This window comes from Neopelma chrysocephalum, unplaced genomic scaffold (genome assembly GCF_003984885.1).
Source record: "Neopelma chrysocephalum unplaced genomic scaffold, ASM398488v2 Primary Assembly neopelma1_85, whole genome shotgun sequence".
NCBI classification, from domain to species: domain Eukaryota; kingdom Metazoa; phylum Chordata; class Aves; order Passeriformes; family Pipridae; genus Neopelma; species Neopelma chrysocephalum.
In genome coordinates this window covers 516,035-524,864 of record NW_020897747.1, presented here as the reverse complement: position 1 = coordinate 524,864, position 8,830 = coordinate 516,035, and the positions used below count along the sequence as shown (strand labels likewise).

At 42.9% G+C, this 8,830-nt stretch overlaps 1 long non-coding RNA gene across 1 annotated transcript; it reads right to left on the bottom strand.

The window, feature by feature from the left end:
* Positions 1-585: 585 nt before the first annotated feature.
* LOC113971844 lies at positions 586-4,173 on the bottom strand. The gene is made up of 4 exons (XR_003535670.1): positions 4,002-4,173; positions 2,735-2,812; positions 2,328-2,512; positions 586-687 (listed from the first exon to the last, which is right to left on the bottom strand). It is a non-coding gene; the product is annotated as an uncharacterized LOC113971844 (long non-coding RNA).
* Between the last annotated feature and the right edge of the window lie 4,657 nt (positions 4,174-8,830).

The following is an 8,830-nucleotide window of genomic DNA, read 5'->3' as shown; positions in this document are numbered from 1 at the left end:
CCTAGGCTACTGTTTAACTTTTAACCCTCTTGTTCACACAGCGTACATGCATAAAACTACAATGTACCACATAATGAAGCAAAGCTCCCAACATTTGTTTTAGACTGTTTGCTATAGGACACGCTTCTCTCCGGTCTTAAAATCAGTTTGGAAAACAAAACAACAAAAAAACCCAAGGTGTCTCACTACGAAATGAGTGATTTTTTTGCCCACGTTTAATAGCAGCCCTGCTATGCTCTCTGTGTATTAACAGGGCTTTCAAGTAAAAAAGAAATAATTCAGCACAAAATGATTTTTGAAGAAGAATTTCTTTTGCAATTCTTTTTCGGTGTCTGATTTTAAACCATTTTATCAAGCTTCCACTATATGTGCCAAACACTCTCTTGTCAGGTGTAGGATGAACTACAGTATAACTGTGAGATATTTCTTTCCCTCATAACAATCTTGAGCCATAGTCCGTGATGAATTATTTGTACCATCACAAGGAAATTCCCCCCTTCTGCACTCAAACCCAGCAAAATTACACACCAATTGTAGCAGAGAAAACATCTGATGTGACAGCTGTATAGCACATGGAGATCCATTGGGCCATTGGTTAATCAGCAGATTTTAATGGTGCTGGGAAATACGTGGTGTCCGGAATTAGAAATGCCTCTGTGCTCTTCACTAATAGGACAAATTTTCTACCTGTAGAGGAAGGATTCCTGCTGTTTAAATGCTTCAAATGTTTAAAATTAAAAAAAAGAAAAAAAAAGAAAAAAAAAGAAAAAAATAATGTGGAAAATCTGCCGTAATTCAGAACACAAAAAGGAAATCCTGTGGATGAGTCAATTATATGGTTCCTAATGATGGTTGAGCCTGGAGGCCTTGAGTGAGGAGGGGAGGAAACAGGGGAAGATTAACTTGGTTAACCTTCTTCCATTTCCCTGTGCCAGGCAAGTACTTTACTTACTGTATTCCCTCCTCTTTAACCCACTGTAGTTGGGGACAGCTTGAATTTCTACAAGTCTTCCACAAATTTAATGTTTATTTGCTCTTTGTTTTTCACATCAACAATTAAAATGATAAAAAGAGCCCAACCCTGTGTTGGAAAGTGGGATTTAGGGGGTTGGGTTGTTTCTACCTGTCATCATTAATGTGTTTCATCAGATGCCCAGGAAAATTAGGCTCACAGTTTTCCTAGGCAGCTCATTATTAGGGATATATCCTAGAAATTAGAAATCCCCCCAAGATTAAAAACAAAGTCTCAGAGGCCCCTGAAGACAGTGGTATCTTTAGTGAGCTAAAGGCCTGGCCAAGTGCAATAATGATAATGATAAATAACCATCATTTATTTTTATACATGCCCATATCATTTAGGACCTCATAGTGCTCCGCAATAAAATCAAAGAAACATTAACTTGAAGTAAACAAATGACAAAACCAACATCAGCAGATGGGCAAATCAACAACAAAAATAAACAAATCAGCAGGTCAGAGGCTCCATAGCAGGGATGAACAAATGGGTTTGGAGCAGGGATTTGGGTGGAATATGCAAGAAAGACCAAATGAAGAGTGAAAGGCTGATTGTCCCCGATGTCCCAGTGTGCACAGCACCCTTGGACACCTTTGGATGACGTTACAGTGCCATTAGTGGCTTTCTGTATCCCAGTTAAAGCTCGTGTTTGCTGCATTGTCTTTTCGTTTTTCCCCCAATCCTGAAGTTCCCCAAACACCTCCTGGACTCCTGGTCTGCAGGCACAGTTGGATGGAGACACCAGGAAACTTAGACTGAGAGGGACTGTGGGAAGGTGCAAAAATCAGGACTCTGGATACGCTTTTTAAAAAAAATCTTATTTGGAGATAATATAAAAGAAAAAGGAAAAGCGTATGAATTTTTTTGGACTTTGGTATAGTGAACATGATTTCCACATCCTCATGTACCAGGTCTGTGAAACTCTCCCAACATTATTCTCAACAAATTCATGGTCCATAGATGAGCTATGGAAAGCATAAGCATTTTTTGTCAAGCCAACAAGGATCTTATTGCTATGTGGAAAATATTTACTGCTATTGCTGATGATTATTTATAGTAGCGTTGAACCTAAAACTTTATTTATCAAATAAATGCTTTCTGGAAAATTGTCTTCTCTGAAATTATGGAAAAAAAGTCTTCATAACCCATTTAATGATAGAAATTAATGGTGATTCATTATTCTCACTATATGGGAGCTAAAGAAGAGGGACTGTACAGACCTGTCATGCCAAGAGACATGAAACCCACTGACCTGTAATAGCAGAGGATTTTGAGCCAAACATAATCTTTTTCTTTTGTTGTTGTTTCAAACCTGTGAAGAGGCTGGAGAGGCAAGGAGGTACCTTCACCTAAGCCTCATTTGGTCTTGAAACACTAAGAAGCAGGAATGCTCATGGAAACACTGGAATTTGCTCCTCCTACCATCCGTCCTTGTGTCCATTTGTGTTTAAGAACAACTCACTTTTGGAATGTGATGATCATCTGCTGAAGATTTAGCTAGAGAGGCCAAATAAGCATTTTATTTTCTTTAAAAAATACTATCCACAGCCTATATAAGGACAAATTTTAGGTGGGGTTTTGGATTTGTATATGCAAGGTCAATATTTCAAACTCATTCTGGATTGAGAGACACTTAAAATATGATATATGTAATTAGAAGCCAGTTAAAAACTAGGTTAAAAAATTAGCTTTGCAATGCAAAAACATGATTCAAATTACCATCTTCAATTACTGTTGTTGTTCCTTCCTTGCTGAAGATTTGTCCTTGCATTCTTGTGTTAACAAGTTTTTATGTATCTGGGAAAAAAAATGAGAAAAGCACCTGTATTTTGACAGTGAGATATCATGAGCCTGCTAAGCAATCTGTAGTTGCTTTATTTAGATTATTTAACATCACAAAAGTAAATAAGTGATGATTGTCAAACAGACAAATATAATACTCTTTAGTGCTCTGGAGTAGCCATAAAGCCTGACTTGTCCCTGAGCTCATGACAACAACTTTGTGACTTTGGACATTGTAAGACTGAGAAACAGCTGTTGACAGACACGTTCCAGGTCACAGAACAAGACTGCATGATCAATAAGCTTGAGAGCAAACTTCAGGGCCAGAAATACAACTCCCAACATTGATATGACAAAAGATTCTGCAAGACATGGTGTGCAGTGAGGGCTCTGTGAGGAGACACCACTAATACTGTGCCACAAAGTCTGCAGGGCTGTGCGAAGGCAGGGACACCTTCCACTAGCCCAGATTGCTCCAAGCCCCATCCAGTCTGGCCTTGGACACTTCCAGGGATGGGGCAGCCACAGCTTCTCTGGGCAACCTGTGCCAGGGCCTCCCCACCCTCACAGGGAAGAATTTCTTCCTCACATCTAATCTAAACCTACCTTGTTTCAGCATTGAAAGCACTGAAACATGAAACAACTAAAACAGTTTTGCTTGTGTTCATAAGCTTTAGGTGTAGACAAGCGATCAAGAAGAAAATATTTGGAAAAATATGAATCATGTCTTTGGATGTCCACATTTTGAATTTCTCAATCAGATTGTTTTGAATGATGCTTCACAACACTTCACAACCTGCTTCACTTGGCAACCGTGTAGACGGCACTAAAATTGGCATTGGCAGTGCCAGAGTTTCATAGTTTGCAGAGAGACACTTGAAGGAATGAACGGGCAGGTCCATCTGTTGATGGAATTTATGGGAATTACTTGAGAGCTGCTGTGAGAGTGAGCTCTCATTTGCCTCCATTGTACACCTCCTTTGCTTTGCTGAGTTTGTGGGCACAGGTGGCCCCTAAATCCATGCTTGAGGGAGCTTTTTGAGAGACAGTGAATAGCAAAAGGTGGAAATACTTTATTCCAATGATTTATCCTGAACATAGAGAGTGAGCTCGGTGTTAGATCTAACAGCACCATCACTATATATAACCTCATCAAGGTAAACACTGTGTACAAGAAGGTAACAGCTGAAAATTGGGAATTTACCTTGGGAAAAGCAGGACCCTGCCTGCAGGATGCTACTACAGCACCCCTAGCCATGCAGCAGCTCCTAGGAGGGCTTCTGTTACAAGGGTTTATTTTCCATGTTGTGTAACTTGGCAAAAGCAATTCTCTCCACACTCAGACTTGGCATTCCTGATCTCAATCTGTATGGAAATGTCTGGTAGATTTAAAAAGAAAAAAAAATGAAATTGTTCTGTTTCAAAATTGCAGAAAATAAAGATAATAAAAGAAAGGAATAAAAGGATGTTTTCTCTTTGCTTTTTAGTGCTCCTTGTCCTTCTCTCCTTGAGACCTAAATGTGCAGGGAACTTTGTACATGCAGAGCCTCTTCATGATTTAAGCCTAACTGAAGTTTGGGTGTCCAATATTTAAATATTACTCAATACTAAAACAAGAAGCAAATCTAGCTTTGACTTTAAATTCAAGTTCTTGTACTTTCTCTGAGTTTGGAGTGATCACACCTGAGGTCTTGGGCTGAATTCAACCTAATAAAAAGTGCTATATTCTATTTTTGAATTGGGAAGGTGTTATATATGTTTAAGCTTCTTAGTACGGTGAGACTGTAAAAAAGACAAAATCCTTCCTGTTGCTTGATTTTAAAATAGAGTTTTCCTAAAAACCATACAGCATTTTAGGCTGTGTTCTTGAAATAACTATTAAAATTATGCCATCACTATTTTGCATGTAAAAGGTTGATTGCACTGAAACAGTTCAGATGTGCAAAACCAAATGCCTGTGCCCCATGGCCCGTGTGAGCAGGTGACAATGCACAGCCCCTGCTACCCAGCACACTGCATTTCAGCTTTCTGAATGTCATTTTATCAGCAGAACAAGCTTGTGAGCTCTGAAGCCCCAGACATTGTCAAGGCTTGTGCAGATGTTTAGTCATAAGCACCTTGAAGAAGTCTGTGGTTGTGTCACAGAATCATGGAATTGTTTAGACTGGAAAAGTCCTCTAAGACCATCAAGTCCAACCATTCCTCCAACACTGCCAAGGCAACCACTGACCCATGCCCCCAAGTGCCACATCCACACAGCGTTTAAGTTCCTCCGGGAATGGGGACTCCACCACTGTCCTGGGCAGCTGTGCCAGGGCTGGACAGCTCTTTGGGTGAAAAGCTTTCCCAATATCCAGTTTAACCCTCTCGTAATGCAACTTACAGTCATTTCCCCTTGTCCTGTCCCTTGCTCCCTGGGAGCAGAGCCCGACACCCCCCTGGCTCCCCCCTCCTGTCAGGGAGTTGCAGAGCCAGAAGGTCCCCCCTGAGCCTCCTTTTCTCCAGGCTGAGCCCCTCCAGCTCCCTCAGCAGCTCCCAGGGCTCCAGACCCTTCCCCAGCTCCATTCCCTTCCCTGGACATGCTCCAACCCCTCAATGTCTCTCTGGTCTGAGGGTCCCAGAACTGCCCCCAGCACTGGAGGTGCCCAGCAGTGCCAGCACAGGGACAGTCACTGCCCTGGGCTGTGACACACCATGGCTGGTACTGGGGCCATTGGCCTCTTGCCCACCTGGGCACACCTGGGATCATGTCCAGCTGCTGTCACCAGCACCCCCAGGGCCTTTTCCACCAGGCAGATTTCCATATCCTCTTCCCCCAGCCTGTACTGCTGCCGGGGATTGTTGTGACCCCAGGGCAGGACCTCATACAAATGCCTCATTCCATGGATCCAGCAAGTCCAGATCCCTCTGTAGTGCCTTTCTGCCGTTTCCAACACTTGCACCAAACCCAGTTTCTGTATTTCCAAGGCATCCCCAGCAGTGCTACAAGTGGCACTGGTGGCCACATGAATGTCCTCCCACAAGGACATTGTCCACCCACAAGGAGCATGTGTGAGCTGCAAAGACATGTCCCTGCCTCTCCCTGATAGTAGGGCTTGTGAAAAGTGACTTTTGTGCTGGCCTGGCCCCCCAAAAGGGGAGAAACCCTTTAGTTTCACTCTTTGCAATCCCTTTTCTCATTTGTGCCTTCTAAACAAGTGCTGTTGTTACAGAGTTTGGGAGAAGAAAATCCAGACTCATTATAAGGGTGAAGGTATTGCGGTGAAAGCAGCTGTCAGTTAAAACCATATGAAGTCTTTGAAAACTCAGGTAATCCTTGAAAGGGATTGAAATTATATAAAGAGAGTGGCAAACTATTTACCAGGTACTTGCACAGCTCAGAGGTTCATAGAATCACAGAATATCCTGAGTTGGAAGGGACCCACAAGGATCATCCAGTCCAACTCCTGGCCCTGCCCAGGACATCCCAACAATCCCCCTCTGTCCCTGAGAGTGTTGTCCAAATGCTCCTTGAGCTCTGTCAGCCTTGGGGCTGTGACCACTGCCCTGGGGAGCCTGTTCAGTGCCCAGCCACTCTCTAGGGGAAGAATCTTTTCCTGATATCCAACCTAAACATCCCCTGACACAGGTTGTCCATGTTACTGATACTGTTCATATAATTTCATCATTAAAACATTTTTGGGTGCCTAAAAGCTTGAAATAATTTTTGTTGTAAAAGTATCTCGGATGAGTTTGTAGTCTCCTTCCCAGGAAGTGCTCTGGGACTGTAGTTATTATCAAGGGATTATTTGGTCAGGGGCAGAGAAATCAAGGTAAAAGAAAAAATGTGTGAGGCTAATCTGCACGTGTTTTCCTCTGGAAAAGGATTGCTCCCATGCTTATGTGGCAAGGCAGGGATGGCTGGGGGGATCAGGGCCACTGAGGCAGCATTGCCCTGGACCTGAGTCTCCCCAGGATCTGCCACTGCTCCTCTCCCTTCCCGCAGCTGCCTTTATGTCCCAGGCATAAATCCTCTTTACTCGGGCTTTGTGTCTGGGGGCCGGCAGCAGCGTTTGTTCCCAGACGAGGTGCAATGCTGGGAAACCGTGGGCGGGGGAATACATGCATATCTATATGTATTTATACAGGTATAAATGCATTAATATCAAATATATGCACCCCCCTAACCATGCGCAGACACTGAGGGAGATTTTAACTCCAAATTGTCAGGCTTTAATAGATTTAAATCAGGCTCTGAACGCTATTTTAACATATTTTTTTGTGCGTGTTTAGTAACAACAGTCATCTTAAATTGTAGTGGCACATGGCCAGAGGGAAGAGAGGTGTTAATGAGACTCACTATAAATGGAAGGAGCTCGGGAGTGACAGTTTTCCGGAGCACTGTTGGCATCGGATCGAAGAGACAGGTGGTGGCACAGGGCTGACCGATCACCTCAGATAATGATGAAAGAGGAGTGACAGGGGTGAAAGATTCAAGGACCACTGAAGAATGGCGAGGGGGAAGGCAGGGGCCATCAGCCAGCCCCGACAGGCTCGGCCGGCTCCCCACGCGCCGCTCGCGCCGGTGAAATATGAGAGGGGCTGATAAGGGGGAAGCAGAGTATTATCGATATCAGATGTGGAAATGAGTGGACTTAGTAACCTATCCACCATTTGGAGTAAGTATTTACGGTTTCCATGACCAGAATCAATCAGGTTTGAAATTCATTCTTATTTGGCAGAGGAAATGTGCACTTAACCTTTACATTCGGGGTCTCCTGATGAATATTGACCTAGAAAAATATCCCAAAGGTGTTCGGTCCGACAAAAAGTTATTTAATAATTTGGTAAATGATTGCTGTGCCACGGGGACTAAATATTTAGATCAGAAATCCTAACTTTAGATGGGTGCCGGACCAAGGTGCAGATTATTGCTACACTGAGAGCCCTCCAACCTCTCATCAACCAGCCATAAATCAGGGGGATGGAGGAGTTCAGACAGAGCAAATTCTGGTGACAGCCACGTGATGGACTCACGGGGGAGAAAATGAAAATTCATTCCCTGACAACCTGCTACAGGCTGCAGGTATGGCAAGGGGGAGAAGCTAAATAGATCTGTATCAGCTGCGAGGATGGCAGACCCCCAGCATATGGAAATGCACTGGGAGGGAGGTGAAACCTGGAGCTGCACACAAAATGCTCAGACGTCAGAGCGGCTGAATCACCTGAGCAAAGATTATATAAAAATGTAAATTGCCTGCTCCTGACCCAATCACGTTTAAAAATGAAGGGACAAAGAGTGACAGGAAAGGTGCTATTATTACAGATTCAGGGTGATGCACAGTCACTGCTCAGATTCCTCTTTGGCAGCGGTTGGGAGGCAAGCTCAGGCACTGCGAATAATTCCCCTGCAACTGCCCTCTCCTATTAATACACCCGATCCAAAGGCTTTGGGGATGAAGGAAACGATCCCGTGGATTTGAAGGGGCTTCTGAGCAGGATCCATGCAAATCTGCTCTATGCGAGGATTTCAGGCCCTGATTTTTTTAATCTAACTCAACTTACTCCAGATTTCCAGTGTGCAGTTAAATATTAAATTCACTTTAAGAAAGATTATTTTATAAAGCTGTTCTTGCTTATGTGAGAGTAATGAAGTCAAAGACGAACAGGAATTGCTCTGAAAGGCACAGGCTGCTTGGCTTTACAAAAGATCTCACTAATGGGTTAGATCAAGTATTGCTATCCCTAAAATTAAATGCCAGTGTTTAAAACTCCATTTTTATAAGAAGAACTTGCTATTAATAATTTTTAAGGCTCTTGATTAAATAACTAAAAATGCATTATTATTGGGTTCATAATTACTTTAAAAATGTTCAGGTTTTGGTCATTTTCCCTGCATTATTATGGCACAGAGGCAAAATTTCACTCATATATTTGACTTAAATGACAGTCTTTTGGGATTTGCAACAGAAATTATAACTTCTGCTGCAATTTACATGTTAAGTTCTGTAACCCCGTGATAGTTCAACCATTTGTAAAAGAACAGTAGGTGGC